The 25,339-nt window shown below is 42.0% G+C and overlaps 1 protein-coding gene across 5 annotated transcripts in view; it reads right to left on the bottom strand.

Moving 5' to 3' along the window:
- Positions 1-25,339, bottom strand: part of FYN (FYN proto-oncogene, Src family tyrosine kinase) — a 204,055-nt gene that overhangs the window by 67,885 nt on the left and 110,831 nt on the right. The window contains exon 1 of one of the 5 annotated variants that reach the window (XM_074333453.1): positions 24,086-24,192. The exons of the other annotated variants lie outside the window; for them this stretch is intronic. The gene's annotated coding sequence lies outside the window, so the exon portion shown is untranslated. Of the gene's footprint in view, positions 1-24,085; positions 24,193-25,339 lie in introns of those variants that run through there. 5 annotated transcript variants of the gene reach the window in all.

Consider the following 25,339-nt stretch of genomic DNA (forward strand, 5'->3'; position numbering starts at 1 on the left):
GAGTGAAGGAGACAGACTCCTGCTCAAAAGGAGCTTACAGCTTAATGGAATGGATACGTGGAGCTAGGAAGGCAGCTGGAAATCAAGCCAGATCATAAACAACTATGTGTCCATTCTACTGAGCGCTCACTATGGTGCCTGATGCTTTGCTATGTGCAACCAGCAAATTGTCTCCTTCGACCCATCAACAGCCTCGTGAACTGGGTATTCTATCATCAGCGCTATTTTACAGACGCGGAGTAAGTGTAGGGAGGTCAAGTTACTCGCCTAAGACTCACAGCTAGGCTGGCTGGATTTTAAATCAGACCTGGTTAACTCTAAGACATCGTGTGCTAATAGGCTAAAGCATATATACATTATCTAGCTGATACTTATTCAGTATAAAGTGGGAGTGAAACTGGGTCTTGATAGACATGTACTAAAGTGGGGAAGAGAAAGAAGCATGGGGGAACCAGGCAGGGAGGCAAAGAATGGGAACAGATTGCACGCAGGTGGTCAGAGAGGCATCTCTGAGAAAGATGTGACTTCCTCAGCTGGGCAAACAGCTCTATCTGTTCTAGCTACCTGTCTAACCATAATTCATACCTCATAAATCATCCCCAACCTTAGCAAAACTGTCGCTTTTGTTGCCTGTGAGCACAAAGATCTGAAACCATATCGCTGCAGAGGCGGTTGACTATAGGACTATGTAAGTTACATTTGCTGAGAGCCCTGACGCAAAAAGAAGCCCAAGATCTTTTGGGGCTGGTAGGAGTGGGACACAGAGGCTGGCGTGCAGCTGTGTAGGTGGCTGCCTACATATGACAAGCAGAGACAACAAGAGAGATAGACATTGCAACAAGGGCATTTGGAGAAAGACAACTGCCCGCTAAAAAGGGCATGTAACAGCTCATTTCCAACGATGCACTGATGCCCTCTGATGTTCACAAGAGGTGCCTGAAGAAGGGGCTAGAGCTAGAGGTGCAGGTGAGTGTAAGGTAAACAACGACCCACCACCCTCTCCCTTCAACTGTGGGGCGTTTACGCCATCAAATCAAACAGGATTGTCTTTATCACGATGCAGAAGTGGCAGTTACACCTGTTTTGCATGAAATATGTAATACTAACAAATTCTTTGGGTTACTATGAGAAGATGACAGCTCTGCTCACATCTATAGGTTCACCAGTCAGAGGATGGAAGCTCCTGCTCATCTACGAGCAAGTCATCGATGAGCAGCTCTGAGCAGCAGCCGTTTGTCCCAGCATTAAGCAGACCCCACCTATCCTCAGTGCTCGTGCTGAGCTCCAGGTAACGATGACCCGAATGTGGCTTCCTACTCTGCCCCAGTTCTGGCTGAATACAGCCCAGGCTGACTCAGCGAGCAACAATGGTACACACTTGGAATGAGCCCAGGGAACAGCTCTGCCATAATTCTTTTTGACAAAGGCTGACCTGGCAAGCTGATTATCAGCCCAGGTGATAAAAAAAACACACAAAAACGGATCTTTGTATAACCAGCCTACACAGCCTTGCTTTCCACGAGGTTGCATCTTTAATCTGGACACATTCCCTGAATGCACTCCTCTCTAAACCCCCTCTTCATTTCCTAGCCATCTTGCTTCCCTCTCAAGATTTGCATTTTCTATGTAAGCTCCATTGCTAAAATTGAACTGTTGCTAAAGATTACTGGATCGATGTATCTCTTATAGAACAAATTGATTATTTACACCAATTCTTGCCTTTCCAAACCTTCTAAGGTGTTTTTCGTAACCATACCGCTACTGTTTTAAACGTTTCTATTTTAACATGCTTGCGGTTAATCATCTCTTCCATTCTTCTCGTTATTTCTTTTGCACCTCAAACATTTGACTCTTTTTCAGCGTAAAACAATAGCTCAAGTAAATTTCTCTTTTTTACTTTTGGTCCTGTTTCCCCATTGCAAAACAAACAAACAAACTTTTATTGTTTTTTTGGTACCAGAGCATTTTGCTTTCTCATTTAGGCCTGGTGACAAAACTGTCATTCATTTTCAAACAAAACCAAAACCAAAACCTACCCCAAATCCTCCCTTTTGTTTCTGTGTTGTAATCCCAACATAAAGAAGGGATGCTATTGGCAGAATTTTCAGTCTGTCCATACCTGGTGCCTAAGTCCTCATTTAATTGTCCTTGATAGGTTCTGGGAACTGTGGCAAAACGACTTATAGTGAAATCAGTTTTACCACAGGCTAATTCATATAAACAAAAGATAAGTTCCTACGGCATCTCATCAATGTTGTAACAACATGATGTGAACAAAACTGTTATTTGAGAACCTGCTGTCCTGGTGAAAATATGGAACAACACAATTCACATACACTGCTGGTGGGATGTAAATTGGTAAAAATACTTTGGAAAAACAATTTTACATTATTTAGTGAAGATGCATCTATCCCATGAGCAACAATTTTAGTCCTCAACATATACGCACTTGCCCTAAAGAAACATGCCTAAGAGAACCGGGGAACATGTATACCCGCAAGTCTGGGAGGCCCAGAAATCTGCATTTTTTTATAGCTCCATCAGCAATGTCCTCAGTCCACCGCAAGGGTCTGAGATGAAGGCTTCCAATGTCAACTCAAATCTGTCTTGGGAGCTGGGTTCCCGCACAGCCTGTGGTTGCAGGTGCAGGGAAACTCGCTGCAGGTGTGCTGCGGGAAGGTACATGGGGTGTCCTATCCTCCTGGCGCTGATCCCTAGGCAGACAGCTAGTGAGGCTCTGGGAAAACTCACTGCTGTTTCCTCCTCTTCCTTCTCTGTCCCCCTGGTTGCCTGGGGGAGCTCTGGCTTGTGCATTTCTCACTCAAACCCCCCTCATCTTGGAGTTGGCATCATCGTCAACCCCATCTCAGCACAAAGACCTGCAGCGCCCACTGACAGCGGGCCGCTCCCTGCCCGGAACAGGAAACATCTAGGAGAGGCTTCAGGAGGGGAGGCTGCAGGGGGAGCCCCAGGAAAGAGCCACCCGTGTTCTCTGACACTCGGGTGGCGTGTCTCCTCCGTGCAGGCCTTTACATGGGCATCTGTGTTTGTGATTCTTGGGGTAGCGAGTGCAACACAAGGACAATGCCTGGGGCAACCTGGCCTTTAATAAATACTTTCAAATGACGATGAACAGGACGTGAGCTAATGAACATCTTCCAAAGAAGCGAAGGGAACTTTCTGCCTTCCTGTGGGAAGCTGCCCTCTGCCTTCCTCCTGCTGTCTGCTCCCGTTCAGGAAGGCTGTGCGATGGTGGCTCTCTGTCACCCTCACTTCCATTCATTTCCCCTGCTGATGTCAAGAATGGCTTCCATTGACCCACCCCGATCTCTCAGCGAACAAACGGGGAAAGTGTACAGATTGGCAAAAAGGTCTCCCTCCGCTTGTCCATTCTAATAATCTTCCTATTTTAAAACTGAAACATCCCCAGGGCAAAGTACTGATTACCATGGAACTATTGTTCTTTTAGGTTTAAAAATATCTTCATGGTGTCAAAAGCTCTACCGAGTCCACTGGGCACCTAAAACCTTCTCTGTTATTCAGCACTGGTAATGTACTAAGGGTGGAGACAAATCGTTTAACTTATTAACTCATAATAAGGTGGCATTCTGGCAAGGTGCCTATGTGTGGGAGACAATGACGTTATATTAGCAGGAAATCAAAATAATGACATGATGTAAATGCAAATTGAGTTTGGACCGGGTTTCAGGGAGGCCACACAGAGCCCATCTGTATACGACTAGGTCTCTTTCCCATGGCCTGTGGGGTTCTGTCTCTCACTTGGGACAGTGGTCCCTGCTAGCGTGGCCTGCTGCCTGCCCAGCTGACAGTCTCAAGAGAGGCCTTAGCCGGGCAGTTCATGATTTGGGCATGTGGGGAGAGACAAGGGTGATTTTTGTTTTAACGGTTTCAATTTCACACCTTTTGTTCAGAGATGGGGTTCCTTCCATTTCTCTTCTCTTCTCACCCTTCCTCATTGCCTCGGGATGTCAGAAGGGTAGAAAGTCATGATCCAGGGGAAGGGTTTACATTTTTAGTCGATGACTAAACTTATTCTGTCCCCCGCCCGCCCCCTGGTACAATGTGGATTATGTCCATTTCTATAAGAATAGCCATATTCTACTAATTATTAAGAAGAAGTTACTGATAACCAGACCATCTTTGATCTGAAAAATAGAAGCATCCATTTTATATGGTTCAGATTGGTAGACAGCATCCAGACTGTTACTTGGCTACAAAGTAGGTGCTCAGTAAACCAGAGGTTTAACTGGCCCGCGTGTGTGACAATAGGAGGCATGGAGGGGCCGGGGGGGTTCTCTCAGGGTCATGCCTGGCCTTTCTATCCCAGGCACAAATGAGATCCGGTAACTTCCTGGAGGCTCAGGAGACAGCAAGTCTGCCCATGCTGGCATCTCGCCTCACCACCGAACTAATCACTTTAGATTGAGAATACATTTTAAGGAGTTTTACTGAGTATACAATGAAATGAATTACTCTGATAAAAATTAAGAGAAAATAAAAAAGCAAATGAAGAGGGGAGAAAGCTGAATTTCTGTCTAATTTTTATTTGATTTCAACTTTAGAAAGAATCCACTGCCTAGAATTTTCAAAACAAACCACAATAGTCATACCATACTCATGTTTTTTAAGTAATAGTCGGAAGGTAGGGATGGAGGGTTGTTTATGTTTTAGAAACAGAAGGAGGTTTTAGTGTAATGCTTGGGTTAAAAATCTCAGTCTGAATCATACCATCAGAGTCCATTTTAGGGGTCACTAAACGAAGGCACTCCAATCAGACAGCCTTTTTCATGTAATCAGCTAAGTATTGATGTCCAGCACAGACTTCTCAGAAGCCCTACTCTGTCGACTGATAGATAACACAGAAGAGGGAATGGGTTTCAGGACAGAAGGGGTTCGAGTCAGCCCCACTCCTTCCTTCATCAAATACATGAAGAGACAGTTCTGAAAGCCGTGGCACTTCTGGCAGAGTCCTCTTGGCCTGGTGTGATATGAGATCAGAAAGCTCAAAGGTAACACTCTGATTCCTCATGGACCACTTCTGTGGCTCCATGAAGCACTGTCAGCCTGCTCCCCACAGGGCCCGAGCCGCCTGGCCGAAGGGCCTCTCCTGGACACGCTGGCCCTTACAGACCAGTGGGGCTGCTGGATCCAATCACACACTAGATGCTGGGAGAGCCACCACCTCCAAGTGATCTGAGCGAGGTCAGCTGGGCCTTCTCCTTTACCTGTGCTGAGGCGTGAGCAGGGCACTCTGCCAGCCAGAGCAGGTACTTACCCTTTGACCAGGATGGAGGGATGTGGCTTTGCAACATTTTGGGTTAACAGTTTTCGGACTTGTGGCTTTTTCTGATGGTAATCGTTCTTGTTAACCATTTACCTACTGACTTATGAGCCCAACACTGATTTGCTTGCTACAATAGGCTCACTGGATTCAGTAACAAAAAGGAGAAAAAGACAGTTTGCTTGGTAATGTCAAAAATCTCCAGTGTCCACAGCCTTGGCTGTGCGATGTGATGGGCTGCCCGGCCCAGTTATAATGTGAGGCTGACACCAGCTGGGGGACGGAGGTCTACATGTCCAAGTCCATGGTGCCACGAGCACACAAGCCCCGTGGGAGAGGCGGGAGGGCAGTGGCTCCTACAACATACAAAGATTCCTTCTTTGTCTTCAGTTATTTGCTGAAAGGAGTCTAAAATGCTCCTGGCTTTTGGGTTGAGTTCTGGGAGTGAAGATGTAGGGAAGGAAACCAAAATATAGAACCGAAAACTTATTTGGTCACTTGAAGAGCTTTCTCTTTTGGATTCTGGCCAATTTTTCTTTTCTGTTAAAAAAAACCCCAAAAATAACACCTCCGACTTGAACGTTTAGTCTTCCAGTTTTTCCAGTTTTCCTGAGAAGGTAGTGTGTACTAAAAAGTGTGAGCAGACAGGAGAGAATAATTGGCTGGGGCTGAAAGATTAGGCGAGTTCGATACCCAGTGGGTACCTGTCAATCTCACATTGGAGCCATGTAGACCTCCTAGTTACAACCCTAGGCCAACTGAGCAGGACCAGAAAAAGCATGATCACGGCCAATCACAAGGTCAGGGAAAAGATGGTGCTTAAGACAACTGTGCTCCACATACCTGTAAGGGACGAAAATGGATCTAAGACCCATTATGTGTTACAGATCTGTTTTCTAACTATTGAGAAGGAAGATAATAATGGAAACACACAATATTAATATGTAGTTAACCATTAAGTTAATGATGTAATTCTGTACATCATTAAGGATACGTAAAAATGAGTCTCAAACCCAGGGACAAATCATTACTTATGTTTTTCTTATATAAAAGTGCCATGGCCAGGCCTAGGATGAAGTGAGTGGGGCACCTGCCCTTAGAGCAAAATATAAAGAGATACTGAAAAGCTCAATAGTCAGGATAAGAAAAGATAGCATTAAGATATTATTTATCTTGATTACTGAGTTTTTTGGGGTGTGCTTAAATTAAATACCCCAGGAGAGTGCCTCGGTTGCCTCCCTTTGGTCACAGGGTGGTAAAAGTCCATCAACTAAAGGTATTAAATGACTGGAGGATGCCCAGTTATAGAATTACAGATGAAATCAACTAATAGACTCAACAAAGAGTCTTAAAATGTACCCTACTCTCGGCCAAGGACTTCTAAATATTATCCTAAGGAAACAACAAGGATGTGCACAAAGATTGAACAACACTCATTTCAGTGTTATTGATGATAATAAAAAAATGGAAATAATCTAGGTACTCATCCACAGGGGATTAACAAAATATGGTATACCAAAATTCCTACGCAGCCATTAAAAATGGCAGAATATTAATCATCCTGAAAGATGTTCATGATAAAGTCAAGGGAAATATGCATGTTACAAAATACTAGGCGAAAATATGATCCTATTTTTCCTGCATTCATTCCTGCCCTCTATAATTTATCCTCTACAAGGCAAGGAGAGTGATCTTTTAAAAAAAGTTATGTCTAGTCTTAAAATGGTTTCCTACTGTATCGAGAATAAATTTAAATTATACAGCCATCCTTGCTCAGGCCCCTGCCTATCCCTCTGGCCTCATGTTCTACAGCTTTCTCTGTCATGCCTCTTTACCAGCTGTACTGGCCACCTTTAGGGCCTCTGCACAAACTTTTCCCTTTGCCTGAAATGCTCTTCCCCCAAATACCCACACAGCTGGCTCCTTCCCAGGATTCAGGTCTTAGCTCTAATGTTACCTTCTCCGAAAAGTTTTTCCTGGCATCAGCTCTCAGTTGGCCACTTCCCTGTCACTCTATCGTATCACTGTTTTATTTTCTTCATAGCACTTAACACTCTCAGAAGTGACCTTATTTAATTACTTATTTATTTTCTTGTTTGCTGTCTACTTCCCGCCACAAGAATGAAAGCTCCATGGGGGCAGGGGCTTTTCATGACTGTTCATTGTGTACCCACAGTGTTCAAACCTACGCCTGGCAAAGAACAGACACTCAGCTTATGGATGCTAAATGACTATGGGGAGATGTTTATGTACATACACATAGACTAATGTACACATGGATGTTCATGTAAAAATCAAAAGCAACAGAAGAACAGCGCAAAGGAATAGCTCTGGATATTGAAATTCTGGATGGTTCTAAGTCTCTTCATTTTGTATATTTTCATTTTATACAAAAACGTACTACCTTTGAAATAATGAAAACAAAGTTGTTTTCCCTCTGTCAATTTTTTTGAGTATCGCTACTAAGAAAATGCTGCCACAGCTTGGTTGAGACGAGAACCACAAGATGCCAGAGTTGGAAAATATCTTAGAGGATGCTTGGGTCAATCCTACCTCTCATTTCAGAGATAGGAGGCCGAGGCCCAGCATGGAGAAATGACTGCCGGTTTATATAGTAGAACACGTCAGAAGCTAGTCCAGTGTTTCTTTCACTACACCAGTGGTTCTCAAACTTTACGCACGTGAGAATCATCTGGAAGGCTTGCGAATACACAGAGTGATGAGCCTCACCTCCAGAGTTTCTGAGTCAGCGGGTCTGGGGCAGGGCCTGAGAACCCACATTTCTGACAAGTTCCCAGATGATTCTGATGCTGCCGGTTTGGGAACACACTTTGAGAACCACGAGGCTGTGTCACATTGCCTCTCATGGCTCCTTAGAAAGTTCGTGTTCTTTTTTGTAGGAATAACAGTAATTAAAAACTATCCCTTCAAACCAAAGAATTCATAGAAAACCCTACCTTTTAGGCCCCCTCGCAGAAGTTCCTCCCAGAAGAAGGAAAGGGAACGAACAGAGATAAACAATTCTAGAGCCTATTCTACACCAGGCATTGTGCTAGGTGACCCTATAGTTTGTTTAATCCATTTTACGATATAAAACCTAAACTCGGAGAGATAAAGGAATGCGCCTAAGCATAAACAGCTAGGACGTGATGTAGTCAGATTCCAAATTCATGTCTATTTGACTCTGAGGCTCATGCTAATTCTCCAACTGTCAGAACAAAATGAAAAACTGTAGCATTCAGAGAGCTACCTTTACATCTTCCAATGTAGAAACAAAGACCCCCAAGAATTATTAATATGATGTCACTCTCCCAATAATATGGAAAGTGTATACACCAATATTAACATCAAACCTTTTCTCTGGCTGAAGTCAGGGTTTACTCATTTACATGATATTCAGCAACTTCCAACCCCAGAACCCCAGAGTAAGGATGACTTGAGTCAATGCCTGGCTCACTGCAAGTCATCTGTGAAATAAGTGGGAGAGGGAGAATTTATCAATCTCAACTTGTGACAAAGGGAAGAATTCACACATGCTCTGTGGGGAAAGACCCTAACAGACATAGTAGCTGAACTGAACTATTCCACTATTTGAGGAACTAAATTTAAATCAAGGGCCAAAAGCCAAATATAAACATGGGAATGTATCATTTACCATTTTAGGTGAAAAATAACCTAGAAACTGCTTATTGCTCCCTTTCTATTTAATTGAGAAGGAAATTAACACAGGATACGGGAGGCTCAGTGACAAGGTCATCACACATACAAATATCCACACAATTAATGAGTTATAATTTTTCCTACGTTGCAGTCACACACGATGCAAAGTTTCACAAAGGTCCGAAAATAGTGTGATTGCAAAGAGGCTTGATGACATTCTTTAAGACCATAGTTTTGACCAGAATTTCCAAGTTAAGAAAAAGGTTAAATGTTAGTGGGTTATTTCAGGAGTAACAACAAAAAAATATGGTTTTCTTTGTCTCTCTGTATTTCTTATTGTACATCATGTTTTATCCCAGATCCCTGAAGCAGCTGCATAAATAGGTTTTACATGAAAAGAAAAGGAAATACTTTCTGTATAATTCTGGTTATAGAATTAGAGGAATGAGGGCTTCAACCAAGACAGGACACATGATCAGTCCCTTCATGTACCCTCTCCAAGGGCCCTTTGTGCCTCTTTCAGAAGCTCATTTTCTAACTGTGACCCCTGAAATGTTTGTATACTTTGGGCTACCAAAACTGGCCAGCAGAGACCTTGAGAGAAAGATTGGTGGGAAAGAGGGAACAGGGCACAATGGATGTAAAAAAAGGACAAGAGGATCCCAGGGATGGGTACGTGAGAGCAGTTACATTTTGATATCAAAGGCAACTTTGCTTTAAACACAATTATGAATATATTTAAGGTTTGAGGTGACTGTGGTCTTCTCTGTGCAGCAAATCAGTAAGGCAGACCAAATTCACAGACCCTAATTTATTAATGTCTGAAAAAATCTGGCTCTTTCACTCCCCATAAAATGCATGGGATTTTATTTATTATCAAAAAAACTGGGGGTGATCTTGTAGAACCAACCCTGGGTCTAAAAGCCTATGTGACCTGTCTCTGCTATCAGATTCTGAGATAGGTACGTAAAGCAGGACACGAGATTAGATTGTGCAGTATTAAATGTGGGCAAGTTCTCTTTTTGTTCCTGACGTTCACCCTTTAGGAAGACTTGTTGGAGAATAGCCATCTTGCCTTCCCCAGAGGAATGATGCAGCCACAGCTGCAAATGCGGGTTCAGCAGCCATTATCCTACTGTTACATGTTTGCTTTTAAATATTACACTGGAGTAGCAGAAATAACTGTCTCACCACACACACACACACACACACACACACACGCACACACACAGACACACACACACGCACACATACAGACACACACACACACACACACACACACACACACACACACACCCGGGTGGCAAAGCTCCATATCTGCATTAGTGCCCACACCTGTATCCTGGCAAGGATTTAAGAGAAGACATTCTCTAATTTCTATCTAAATGGACAGTTACTTATTCCATACGTTTCAAATGATTTTGGCAGTGTGTGGCCACTCTTGATCCTCACAGATTTCACACTGGCCTTCAGCCTGGGGTAGTTCATGCGAAGACAAAAGAGTAGCTACTTGGCAGATAAGACTCGTTAGGCCTCAGGGAGGGCACTCAGCTGGAAAGGTCTGTTTTCATTGGAGATCGGCAGTGCCTTTCCAGCAATTATTTGATCTTTCCTGGGAACTCGTACTTTTGAACCATCTTCCAGCTTGGCGGGAGCACAGGGGCTTCTATTCTGGTTTCAGCATGGTCACTACCCAGACCTGTGACTTTGGGCAAATTACCTGGCATCCACATCACCTCAGTTCCTCGCTTGCCTGCTGGGACAGTTATCCTCTCCCTGCTTAACTCACGGGATTTTTGTTAGGCTAAAACAAAGTGGTTTATGTGAAGGTATGTAGGAAGTGTAAAAAGCAAATCGATTGTTGGGTGGTATTTGTATTATGTTTTTCACATTTTTTCCTGCCCTGGTTTACCTTATTAGTGGTATATTCTGGTTTTCTTTCTCAGAACCAGGTAGGACTTCCCCCATGCAGAGAAGGAGGTAGAAAGTGCAACTCAAGGAAGAGAGCATTGTCAGCTTCTTGTTACCACTTGGACAAAGAAAACAAAGGACAGTAGCAGAACACTGCAACGTTGTCCCAGAAAGTCTGCTTTTGCTAGGGCCACAGAACATTCTGGTTCTTATCTGTCTCCTCTTCAGAGGTCCCACAAAGAAGGCTACTGCAGTGTTGAATGAATGAACAAATGAATGAATCCATCCACTCACCCACACACCGTTTATGGACCAATACTATAAATCCAGCAGTATGCACAGAACACGACGATGTAGAGTGCCACCCCAGAGCTGAAGAGCATCTAGTCAACCCGAGAAGACAGTCACGGAAAGGACTGTTCTGCCCCATGGTGCAGGAATGCTCTCCTGTATACACACTTGTGCTGCTCTGGGGAGCTCAGGCGTGTGGGGTACCTCCTACCCCAAGGAAGCGGGGACAGGTAGGTCCTCAGGGTGGGCATCTGAGCTGCGCCGGCGGGAAGGACTGCTGTAGAGCAGTGTGGGTTAAGCCCACCCCAGGCTGAGGAACAGCTCTTAAGAGGGCACAGATGCAGGAAGGCGCATTCCAGGAAGCAGCCTTATTTGGGGTGACAAATGTCAAGAGTCTAGGTGGACAACCAGAAAGTTAGGCAGGAGCCTAAATGTGGAAGAGGGGGCAGGCCATCAAGGCTTCTGAGCCCGAGTTTCACAACTGACTTGTATTTCAGAAAGACGACTAAACAGCAGGAAGGAGGACTGGAGGCAGAGGGTGAAGGGGTAACAGATTTACTCCTTAACGTAAACATCGACATTTCCCAACACAGAACACTTTACAAAAAGTCCTGGTTCTAGCGCACTCTCGCAAATTCCAAATTCACACAACCAATCATAAATTTGGGAGTAAACATATGCCCGACAAAAAATCTTCTTGAAGTGATAAATTTCCCTTGCACAACTTACAAAACATTGATTTCCCACGTACTCTAGGACAATCTTTGTGAAAAGGAAGGCACGCCTCTATGCTGCTGTAGTGCGGCTGACCGTTTGTGTACTGTGGCACTGTAAGAGTACAAAAGAAAAACGAAAATGCTGCCCCACCAGGCACATGGTACAAAAAGGGCTGATGAACAGTTACCTGGTAGTTGGCTCTGAAGAAAACATCTCAGAAATGGAAAGAGGATTTGTAAGAATTTGGCGAGGTTTAGCAAGTATCATGGATTTTTCAGTTCCCTCCTTTCTTCGTAGTTTCTTTTTTATGTTTACGCACAATTCACATATCGTACAATGTATAAGGTTCAAGTTCAAAGAGTTCTGACAAATATATATACCTGTGTAACCTGAGCCCCCATCAAGATAGAGAACATTTTCATCATCCGAGAAAGATCCGTCAGGGACCCTTCATGGTCAGTCCCGTCCAACACAACCACAGTTGTAATTTTTACCACCATAGATTCGTTTCATCTGGTCCAGGACTTCATATGCATGGAATCATACGGTAGGTACTCCTTGCATCTACTTATTTTTGTCATTTATCCACGATAATGTGCATTTCAGTAGTTCATTATTGCTGAGTAGTACAGTTTTTATTGCTTTATTCATTATAGTAGTTTTCATTGCTGAGCAGTATTCCATGGTATGAATATACCATTATTAGGTATGTTTTCAAAGGCTCTCTCTTTTGCTAGAACATGCAACTGCCTAACTGAGGCAAAGATAAGAAAAGGCGTGGGCCTGCAAGGTCAGGTGAAGTGGCTGATTGTTCTCTGCGCTGTCAGGTACCGACTCGTGAGTGGCTTCGTCTTCAGAACCCTCTAACAGCAACGGGGGCTAAAGCTTCAGGCAAATCAGGAACACCCAGAGAGAGACCCTCCCTCGTATTATCTTGCTGCTTCTGTTTGGGTCACAGGAGCAGATGACAAAAGAGAGCTGCCAGCTTATGGACAATTCAGGTACTCAGGATGGATGGTTGGACAAATAATTTAGATAACTACAATATTCTTTAAAAAACTAAAATGTGTCCACGGAGGCCTGGGAATAAGCCCAGGATTCTACACTGTTTTCCCTCTTGAATGTCAAAATTCTCCTCTGACAGGCAGCCCTGTAGTAAGCAGACTGAGGGAATTCAACAGAGAACAGAAGTCACTCAAAAGTATTTAAGAACTCACCAGTTTCCAGTGAGAGCACTGCAGCTGTGTCATGAGTGCCAAGTCACTACTTGGCATGATTTTCATTGTGTTCAACCGAGAGAGGATACCTGGGAGCTTCAAGGAGAGCCGATGAGCTCCCGTTAAAAGGGTTTAGTGGGTAGCAGAGGCAACAGGCAAAAGTCAAGGAAAGAAGAGAGTGACCCTCAAAGTCTTATGTTGTAAAAACTCTATTTCCTTACTCTGTGGAATTATTTTATAAAGCCTCACAAAGGATCCCAAATGACCTTCCCAACACTTATTCTGTCTTCTGTACAGCGGTCACAATTCCCTATGAAAATCCGATCTCCCTCTGCCATTGTACACGGCCTGTCCTGTGAAAGGAGCCAGTCATTTTGGCTCCAACATCCCCGTTATCACTGGAAGTGATGGTAGTTCACACAGTCGTGCTGAAGACACACTGCAAACAGAAAGCTCTCCGCTCTAAGTGGGGCCTGGCTTGGTTCCAAGAAACATGTGGATCGTGTCCTAAAAACAAAAGCTGGCAGGATTCCTTTCCGTTTTTCAGAGTAGATACACCTACTTGCTCTCTATTTCGTCCATCCCATTTTTTTTTTCCTGAAGCAACTGCAAAGTAAACCATAACAATAGCTGTTATTTTTGTTGAGCACTAACTATGTGTCAGGTCCTGTGCTTTCTGCTTCACTTTCACAAGTCTTTGAGGCAGACACTATTGTTACTACTACCTCAACGATGAGGAAGATAAAACAGCCTCAGCTTCTACAGTCATTCATTACTATTCCATGTGAGGCCTTTGCTTAGCTGCTTGGAAGTGGGGGTGGGGGGATGTAAAAGATGGTGCATGCACAAACAGAAAGAGAAATGATCCTCTTCTTTGATCTCCCTCCTGACATATTTTAACATTAGATTGTATAATTAGGTCCAAGTGAGAGAACTGTTGGGAGCTACAGCTAAAGTCCAACAATTATTTCTCAGAAGATTGTTAATTAGACTGACTTGGGATACAGGCTTTGGAATGCATATGCATCCTGATGGCAGTTAACGTACAAGACATCTGATAAATAAAAGCCATTTAGAACATTATCCACAGGAAACAGCTGCAGCTGGTGAGGGAACTTCTGACATGAAGGAAATGTGGAACTTCATGGACTTGGAGGAAGGCAGGAGTAATATATCACACAGCAACATGATCTTAGCAAAAGCTGCACCATGTTTTCAATAGATAGGAGATAAAATGAGTATTTGATAGCAGTTCACGCTTGCTTACCTATCTCTGGGTTTCCAGGAGACAAGCATGGCATAGCAAGAGCAAAAATGAAGAGAAATGTGAATGAGGCACAGAGACATTTACAGTTTTAAGGGTTAGGGGCTTGTGGTTTGGTGCAAAGCTTGGGCCTGTTCAGCACGTAGACCTCACTGTCCAATATGGTACGGTAGCACTAATCATGTGTGGCTGGTCCAAACTGAGATGCCACGTCAGTGTAAAATATACAACTGGATTTCGAAGACTTAAACGTATGAAGAGAAGTATATAAAATACCTCATCAATACATTTTAAAATATTGACTGCATGTTGAAATGATAATGTTTTGGATATGTTGTCTTAAATAAAATACAGTATTAAAATTACTTTCATGTTTTTGTTTTGTTTTGTTTCTTTATTGTGGTTACTAGAAAATTTAAAATTACCTGTGTTGCCTACATCTGTGGTTTGCATTACGTTGCAAACCTACTGGCAGCATTGGGATAGATACTCAGTAATTGAAAAGAATAACCCAAGTTGAAGATTTGGAGCAAAAGCGGTCAACTGTCTGGTGAAATGTGTTCCCTAAGAAGTGAATAAAATGACTTAACAGAAAGCAAACGTACGTACTGCTATTGTGCCCAGACCCACTGCTGACATCAGGTAAGCCACTCACCCTTCTTGGCCTAGCCTCTACAAGGGTTGATCCACACCATTGTGGACATTTCTTCTAGCGCTAACATTGTGAGTCTGTGGCGAATTCCTCAGGGCTGATAACTCATGGTGAAGGTGAACAAAAAAACACCCTCATATTTGTTCAGTATTTGCAATCCTAAGTGTTGTCCGCTGATCTCGCACATGTGATACACTTCTGATTAAGTCTCTCTGTAGTAACAACTGAAATTTAATAGCAATAATAACTGTGTTTATGGTGTACAGACTGGGCCACCCTAAAGAAAGGATGATGCTGTTTATTCTGTGTACCTGAATAAGTGGGTTTTATATGACAAGATTATACTTCTAACATGGAAAAACTTAAGAGCTCCTTATAACCCCAACAAATACTTAATAAAAGCTGAACCCAAAATGTCCTAAAATATCCTGGGGGAGCAGGAACAGGCCAGTCGTTCCTTTAATTTAGGTTCTACCCTGTTTCTTTTTATTTTCAAAGCATGTAATTCTCTGCTGAAAGTTATTCTACATCTCCCAGGCAAATTATATACTTTTGATACGATTCCAGAGTTTTTCCTTAGAAGGTAAAACATTTCAAAGATAACTCAATTAGAGTTCACAGGGTCAAGCTTCAGTACAATACAAGATAAATAGCATTCATGACCCCATAACATTTCAAATAAATGCAGAAAAAAAAATCTACTGGTGGAAATAAATGTGGAATTCAGAAAGTTTAGGGATGAATGCCTGCCTATACTGTAGGATGGTAATCTTATTTATTATAAGACCTCCAGAAATGTTCACGATCGCCCCTGGAAAGAATCCCATATTTCACATCACCATTTCTGTAGAAGTTCCCTGTTATATCTAATTTAAATCCAACATCTTTAACTTCTAACTGTGAAGTGACAGTGTATCCAACTGCTACTAATACACCTGTCCATTTTGAAGCAGTCCTTGCCTTTGTTTACAAAGCTCCAGACCCCCTCAGCTGTGACTTTCTGGAGCATGACTATATCACTAAACTGATAAGCCTTGCACGTACTAGAGCTAACCCAAGAAATACTTGGTGAGAACAAAAATGCTACACATGCAGGCTTGTCTGCCCTTCTCTTACTCTCTCCTTCCCTCCTTTTTCTTTCTTTCTTTCCTTCCTTTCTTCCTTAGCCAGTCTATCCATATCATGCCAATATAATTCTTGTTTTTTCTTTTGTTTCTTTGTTTGTTTTGCTAACTTTAAAGGCAAGATGCAAATTTTGACTGAATTGCTGAAACAAACGGCTTATGCTTCATCCATTCCATATATTTGGGCAACTTATTTTTTAAAAAAGCAAGAAAGGGGCTTCAATGTTACAGAACAACGAAAGGATAGATTGGCCGCCTTCATTTTTGAAATTGGTGGAGTAGGAGTTGGTCAACTCATGATGAGAGAGGAAGTCTCTGCTGGTCTATTGTGCAAGATAACAATTTGACTTGAAAATGGAAAAAGTAACCCTGCATTTCTTTCCCTTTTCCACTATCTGCAGTACCACACTTGAAAAAACACTAAGAGAAGCAGATTAAAAAGAATTGCTTCTGGCTGGCTTTTCCTGAGCATTTTATACATTTATTCCTTTGTTCTCCTCTCGTTCAACCTCATTCCCAATTATTTGCACTGTTTTGGGGGCATGAGGACAGGATGTCTGGGAAACATAACACATATTAGCCCATCTGTTTTCTCTGTGAATTCTTTTCAGCATCTTTGCGTGGCAACAGGAAGGATGTGGGTTCCCTTTCAGATTCAAATGAGCCGTATCAGCCCTAGCTCAGGTTGACAACATCATGCTTTTGTTAAACTGTAGCCTGAGAAAGTCGGAACCAATCTCTAGGTGGGGTAACCATTTCACCCTGGGCTTAATCTTGAATTTGAACATCAGATCCCTAGCCCACTCCCCACCCAAAATAAATAAAACTAAAAAAACAAAACAAATACAGCAAAAGACTGCTGACACAGTACAACCCAAGTGTACTCTTTCATTAAGAGAATTGTGATTTTTTAGATTTGAAAAGACCCACGTTTCCAGTATATTAGCAGACGTTTTAAATCGTGCAGGACAAATGTTCCCAAGTGGCAGTGTCTCTTTTCAAATGATTTCTGAAGCTTGAAGAATGTGTTAGGAAAAGCCTATCACACTTTTTCCCTAGAGATATAGATCGTATTCCTAAGCAGGCAAAACTAAAGGGCAATAAATCTTTAACAAAACAAACAATCAAATAGGAGACTTTTGTTCCAGTTCTTAAAACTGGATGTTTCTTACTAATACTTCCACAAAAAGGTCAAAGCAAAACCATGGAAGAGAACGTGGTGCAGTGTTGGGCAAATGTGGTTCAAATACCGTATTACTAAATTTGGGAACTGACTCTATTATTAATTCTGTTAGTCAAAACTTTGTGATCTTGGCAAGGTATTTATCCTTTCTTGAGTCTCACTGCCAGCCAGCCAGGCAACCATCCACCAGACTATCTATTAGGTGCCTGGCCCTTGGTGAGCTAATAAGGCTATTGTCCCAGCACCAGAGCAGCTTTTGATAAAACAAGTACACAAACAATTTTACCCAAGATAACTGTCACTTGGGTGTTATGCAGAGCTAACAGGAGCTCAGTGGAGGAAGAAATACTTCCCAGAGGAGGGACCAGTCAAGGTTTCATTGAAAAAAAAAAAAAGCATTTAGTTTATTGCTTGAGAGAGGAGCCAGGTTTCTTAATCTAGAAAGGCATTGGGACAGTCCTGTTCTCAGGAACCAGGATGGGCATCAGGGAGGCGTGGGAGACGTTTAGGGAAGACTGATGAGTCCACGAGCTGGTGCAGTGTCTGAGGAGTGGCCAAGGGGCTGCTCTGAGCAGATCACCAGCCAAGGGAGGGAGACTGGACTTAATTTGGAGGGTGACGGGGAGTTCCTAAGGAGTTCTGAGCAAGAGTGACTTGGTCTGGTGGCTCTACTCGGGATGGCTGAGCCAAAGGAGCCCCTGGGAGAGGGACACACACCAGGGAGCAATCTAAGCCAGTGGTAATGAGTCTTGATTTAGGGAGGTGATGGTGAGGGTGGGATGGAGGGCCAGACAGGGCTGCTAACTGGTGGACTGGGATAGGGGACCTGGTTATCTCTAGCAGTCCAGTTGACACATTCCAGTATTTGATAGTTCACGTAAGTGAGGAACATTATGAAACGGAATGCCTACAAAACAGGTGTAGAAAATAGCTTTGGGTAAAATCCAGTCCTGTTTCTGTATTGAAATCTCAACATTAATTGGTCTTGTGAAAAAACTGATCTTATGGAAAAAGCGTCAAGGAGTGCTCAGTGAGGGGGTAAAAAAGCCCAATCTGGGTAATCCTACTACACTGTTTCAGCATTTGCTCTGATTCCCCGACAGGATGCTTTCAGAGGAGGGAGAGTTAGCCCACTTTCTATGGTGACAGAGATCAGAGAAATGTGGTTCTTCAGGGACTTCAGCAAGGCGTCATCCAAAAAGGCCTCTCACAATCCTTTGGGAATGAGATAGGAAAATGTGGGCTGGATACCGAGGCAATGAAGTGAACAATAACACTGAAATGGGGCTGATCCGTGAGCCCATGTCCACCTAGAAGGTGACCTCTAGGGGCATAAAACAGGGCTCCGAGCTCTTCTACAACTTTGCCAACGTCTTAGATGAAGATATGGAAAATTTGCTGGATAAAATACTCAGATGCAACAAACTTCTGGAGGGAAAGCAAAGGTAGGTGACAATTTCGAGACACAAAAGTATCTTGATAGGCTAGAGTAATAGGTCAGAACTGAGATGACAAAATTAGTGAAGGAAAATGTAAGGGTCTGAAAAAAAAAAAACCTGTTGCATAAGCACAGGATGAGGGATGTATGGTTTAGCAGCAGCACGTGAAAAAAAGGTTTGGGGGTGGGTGGGTGTCAGTTGAAAGTAATTTCAATTTAAGTCAATTGTTTGACCTGGATGTTTAAAAGCCAGTGTGACCTAATGTGGTATTTACTGAAATATAGCATTGGGTCTGGCCTCATTTAAGTTGGGGCTCCAGAGACTCTTAGAAAAGTGGGTGCTTTTGATAAAAATGTGTTGGGTAAAGTTGCTTCACAAAGCTAGCTCAACTTAACCAAGAAGAAGCTTTGCTGGTGTCATGGAGGTCCTCCCCTAAGTCAGGCTGAGCTAGGGAGGCTCATAGGTCACAGCTAAGGAACTGCTAAACCAGAAGCTGCACTTACCCATTCTTAGCAATTCTGAACTGTACGTTTTTAAATTGCAATGATCATGAAATTTGAGGCACCAAGAAACAGACCAGTTCAAAGGATGGTCTCTATTCCTTACCAAACACAATGCTAAACAACATTAAGATATCACTTCCATTGTCTGTCTGAAGGTGGGACTCTTCAAATGTCTGAATAGTTCTGGGTCCCATGTTGAGGTTTGCTTTCTTGATGGTTGAAAAGGGGTCATGAGGAGAAGGGGTGTACTGCCTGTGACCTACAGCCAGCTCCCTGTAAGCACAATACCATCTTCCCTCAGTGTAGAAGTTGTGGCTTCTGGAACTTTCAAAAAGAACACTGTATGTCAGCAAATAAAAGGCAAGTTTCTCCCTGTTCTCTATTAGAAACATAGAAAGCAAACTGGCATAATTTCTAAACAAAGTTGCATTTTTCTTTGAACAGGAAATTTGTTGCTATGCATTGTTCTCCTTCCTCCTGCAGGGCCTTTGATCATCAGGAAAAAGATCACATGCTTAAGGACAAGAGGCGAGAGTCGCGGTCTCTCATTCTAATTGCTTCCCATGAGCGAGAGAAATCATTGGGTGATGGGGTCAGTGGATTTTAGTTTCAATCTAGGATATTTTCCCAAGGGGTCTCCTTAATACTTAGCTTATATTCCTTAAAACATACAGATACATTCATACACATACCCGTGTGTATACGTAATTTGAAAGTCTCTCAAGCCATGACTATATAGAATCTAGAACTTGTTCAGAAAACAGTATTCAAGATACGAAAAGGATCTAGAATTATGTTGAGAAAAACTAATATGAAAAGTTTTGCCTAGAGAAGACCTTTTAAGCAGTCCTTAAAAAAAGATGGATTGTCATACAGAAGAATATTTTCTTATGACTCATTGTAATAATAAGAACCTCTCAAAGATGGTAGAGAATATTGGACACTAGAGATGCGCTGGCAGAATTTAGATAAACAGATACTGGTGGGACCAGATGACCTTTAAGGCTCCTTCAAGCATAGTAGCTCTAATTATATGATACTTTTTTTTCTGTTAAAATAGCCCTTAGTGTTGAAGCTAATAAGGTAATCTGAAGATGAATGCCTGAGGCCGGGGCTTCTGAGAAACGGGAATCCTTCTGAGAGAAAGGGGCAATGCGAGTGAAAAGCTCTTCAGCACTCTTTCTGGGAAATGGATCTAACCAAGTACGAAGCAAATCAGAATTACAAGCACAAAGTGACAAACATAGTGAGAGGTTTCAGCAATGCTTCTCTTAGTGATTGATGAATTAATAATATAAAAGATTTGAACAACACAATCAAGAGGTTTAATATAATGGGTATATTTAGAACTCTGTCCCCCCAAACCCCATTAGAAAATATGCATTTTTAAAAAACGTTCATGGTATGTTTTAAAAAACCGATCACCAACCAACACAGACTTGGTTAGACCGTGAACCAAGTCTCTATAAATTTTGTGAAATTGGTATCACGCAAACGACATTCTCTGACAACAATTGATTTTTCTAAAACTTAGATTCCAAAACAAAATGATTAGTAAAAAAATGATTTGTTTGGGAATTTAAAAATCACACTGCTAATAACGAATGAATCAAAGAAGAAATAATTATGATAATTATAATTCTTAGAACTGAGTGATGATGAAAATATTCCATATTAGAACTTGTCAGATACTACTAAAGTTGTACTTAGAGAAAAATACTTAAGTCTCATCCTAGAAAGAAAAAAAAGAAGAAAATTAAGCAGTGAGTATCCAACTCAAGAAGAAAGTGAATAAAAGTAAATCCAATGAAATTGGAAGAAGAAAGTAATAAAGAGGAGTAATTAATAAAATCAGAAAATAATCATACCCTAGAGAAGAAGAAAAGGAAAAGCTGTTTATTTCAAAAGACTAACAAAACAGACAAATCACCAATACTGATCAAATAAAACACAGAGAAGTTACTCATAATGACATTAGTAATGAAAGAGAGAACATAACTACAGATTCAGCACAGATTTGAAAATAAGAGCATACTATGAGCAACTGTACACCATGTTTGAAAAGTTTAATGAAATGAAGAACTTTACAGAAAAATATTATGCAAGAGGAGAAATCTTGTTTCAAAATATTATGAAACGAGGAGAAACCTGAATATTCTTATAACCACTAACGAAACTGGTTCATCAGTAAAAATCTATTCATCCCTCCATCTAAGAAAACAAACCCATTAAACACCAGGCTCAGATGGTTTGAGAGAAAAAAGAGGCAAGTTTCAGAGATACAAAATGGAAAAGCACTTGTACAACCTTAGCACCAAAATCAGACAAGGACAGCAGGAAAAGAAGAAAATTACAGGCCAATCTTGGATATAAATACAAACATAAAAATCCTTTAAAAAAATTGCAAATTGAATCCAACAATTCATAAGATATAGCATGGCTAATTGGGATTTTTACCAATAATGCAAGAATTGTTTAACTTTAGAAAATTCATAATAACAATTACCTCACTCTCAGATTAAAAGGGAAAAAACCCTATGATCTTATTAATAAACACAGGAAAGCATTAAATAAAATTCAACACTTGTGATTTTAAAAAATAGGAACTCGTAGCAAAATAAGATCAGAAGGGAAATTTTTAACCTAATAAAATTATTCAATAAAAGCCAATAGTAAGGATCATACTCAGTGGTAAAATGTCAGTTGCCTTTCCTTTAAATCAAGAACAAACTAAGGAGGTGTGTGCTCTCCCTCCTTTATTATTACTGTCCTGCAGGTTCTAGCCAGAGGTAGCACAAGAAAAATCAATCAATAAAAGATAAAAGGTTGCAAAGGAAGACCTAAAACACACTTATTTATATACATGATCGGTTACACGGAAAACCTAAGAGAAATACAGATACATTATTAGAATTGATAAGAGGCTGTAGCAAACTGCCAAGTATTCGTTCAAAACTGCCAATATGAAAACCTGTGTTCCTATGCCCCAGCAACAGTTAGACAAAGGAATTTAAAACAATAGAACACTGAGCTTATTTTTCTTGACCTTCATCTCTTCCTCTTCAACACACATCTCACCCAGGTAAGCACAGGATTAACAATAATAAGGAAAAACAAGTAACCCAACGATATCATGAAACTCTGAGAGGCAGGGAGCATAATTTAATGGGAGACTTAGAAGAGTCCTCTCTGTTCTATGGTTTCCACGGAAAAATTCCACTTAAAAAAACCAACCGTTGTAGATGGGGTCACCTTGAACTGGGGTGAATCATGCATTTTACTGGAAATGAAACACAAGCAGGAAGTTCCTCTGCAAACCAAACTCTGCCTCAAAGGAAAAGTAAGATTGACACCTTCTCTGCTACTCAGATGTGAATAAAGTCAGCAGGAACCCACCCTCCAAATGGTGGCCCTCACTGAGAAGGCGACAGGTATCTTGAAGGGGAGACATTACCAAGAGGGAGGTAGAGAGAGAGAGTTAAGAAAGGTCTTCAATGCTTGGTTCTTCATCTACATTGAACATAATATTGAAGGTTACTTAATATTCTGTTGTTGAAATTTCACTACAGTCAAGCACAGGATGCCATTTAAATTCTAAGAGCCACCTGAGCCAAGTGACACCCCGAAATTCGTGTATCCATCAGCATGAGGCTTGGTCTGCTCCTGTTTTTAACAGTTTTAGGGAAGCATACCACGGCACACACAATTCTTTTCCACTCAGGGTTGATTAGTTACCACTTTCAATGAAATGACATAAAAATGAGGTAAAACTTCGTGGAGAAGTTTCTATATTCACTCGGATCTGACTGGACAGCTCACTTAATGAAAACAAGATTTTCTGCAAATACTATATATTATGTTTTTAAAAATATGGTTAAAACCTAATTCATTGGAAACAAAAATGAGCAAAAATAGGAGCTCGGTTTCCTATTTGATTGATTAAATAAATTACAGTACATTCCTATAGTGGGATAGGATGTAGCACTAAGACCATCTTGTAAAATAAATTTATTGACAGAAAAATACTCAGGGCATCTTGCCAAGTTAAGAAAGAATACGACATAGAACATTAGGGGCAATTTGAAATCATTTTTAAAAGCTTCCAAATTCACATCAAGAAAGGACAGTGAACAAAATACTAACAACATGTGGGATTAGCTCTGAGTGAGGGAGTAATGTGACTTGTTTTGTCCTTTGTGTTTTTCTGTATTTTCTAAGTACTCTACACTGGGGGTGTGTATTAATGTGGATATTATTTTAAAGAAGTCATCATAATGAAAATATCTAGACTTCAGATAGCACACATTTCTGGAGCTCTCCAAAACACAAACTAAGTACAGTTTCATGGCATCCAAAACAATCAATAAAAACAGTGTCCTACTGACAGTCATACTGGAGATTATTCTTTTCTTACTCCTGTTTTACCGCCGGTGTGGTGGTATTTGGCCTGGAGTATATCAGCCCTCAGGAGACACTGAAAATGTTCAGTGCTGTCCCAAGGAGGTGCTTGCTCCCTTAGCTTACTCTTGCACCGTCAGCAAAGAGTCTGTACAGAGCCCCCAGCCCAGCCTCTGGGCCGGCAAAACATTAATAAGAATTCTGGGCATGAATAAAAAATTCCGTTTACCACCCTCATAAAGTCGCTTCCCTGCTTAACAACTTTCTCCTGCTCTCCAGCGTGGCTTCCAAGCCTTCCACACCAAGGCCCCCATACCTCCTCCATCAATCTCCATTGCCCCAACAGGATTGCCACCCAGGATGGAATATAATTCTGCACAACTATCCACCCACTTCCCACATCTCATCCACATGCCAGCCTTACCCTCCAGAAGCCTTCCTCTCAGCTCCTCTGGCTCACATGGGTCTCTCCGTCTCTCAATTCCTTGGCTTAGACCCTGGCACTCGGTCATGTGGGGGTGGGGCATTCACATTATTTCAGTGTTTCCTGTGCATGGCAGGGTCTCTCTATAGGGTCGACACCAAGTCTTGTATCTCTGATTCTGCCCATTGCCTTCTCCCAGCTCCTAGTATAGGGCTGCAATATCCAGAGGTAGGCTTTTAAGGTGGGAGGACTTTGCTGGCACTTTTCCTAACAACAGTTTTATGAACACCGTCTCCCTTTCAGTCTATCTGCCTCCTTCCCTCCCTCTTTCTGTTTATCCCATCCTTAAGAGAGAGAATGACCTTTTCCTTGCTCACTCTTCTCAGCCTATATCTACATGGTTTCCTCTAATATCTTCAGCTCTCCTTTAGCTGCATTAACGGATGGCAAATCACCAATTCAGACAATCCCAAGAGGGGTCCTGGGTCCTGGTCCTCTTGCCCCTGGCTCCCAGGCACTCAGATGCTCTGAGGGTGCTGCACCCTCTGTGCAGCTCCCACTGCAGACGCTGCACCTTGGAGGTCGTCCCGAGCTCTTCTCCGTGCTGTTCAGGACTTTGGTGCATTGTGTTATCCACTCATTTATTCACCCACTCATTCACCACCTATTTATGGAGTGCCTTCTGTGTGCTCCCGCACTGTGACTTAAACTCCTAGTTGGAGGTCTCGTGTCATCAGCTGGATTAGAGGCTCCCCAACAGCACAGGTTGTCTGCTACAATTACTTAAATGTCACCAGAGACTCTAGTCGCGTGCTTATCAAGTTTTTGGAAAATATTAAACTGATTGACTTAAACTAGAAAGAAAAAAGGAACAAAGCAGGAGTCTACAGGTTTCATTCTCTCACTCTCCCCTTTGTGGTTTGACGACAGAGATGGCATAAAGACAAGGAAAAACTCTGAATTTAGCAGAGTGAGCAGAGCCTTCATTTTTTTTCCCCTAAGCCTCTGTCAAGACCAACCGAGACTGTGACGCATGGGAAAGCGCTCCTTAAGCTGCAGAATACTTTACAAATATGAAGTTCCATCACTGTCATCATGATATAGCCATACCTCAGTGTGGAAAGTTTGATTCTAAACAATAATCAGCCAAGTCACCCCACTTTGCACACTCCTGCAAGTAGCCGCAAAATATAGCCTGAAAAGAAAAGCTGACAGCCTGACAAAACCCAAATGGAGAGTAAAAATGAGCAAGAA

This window comes from Rhinolophus sinicus, linkage group LG05 (assembly GCF_036562045.2).
Source record: "Rhinolophus sinicus isolate RSC01 linkage group LG05, ASM3656204v1, whole genome shotgun sequence".
NCBI lineage: Eukaryota > Metazoa > Chordata > Mammalia > Chiroptera > Rhinolophidae > Rhinolophus > Rhinolophus sinicus.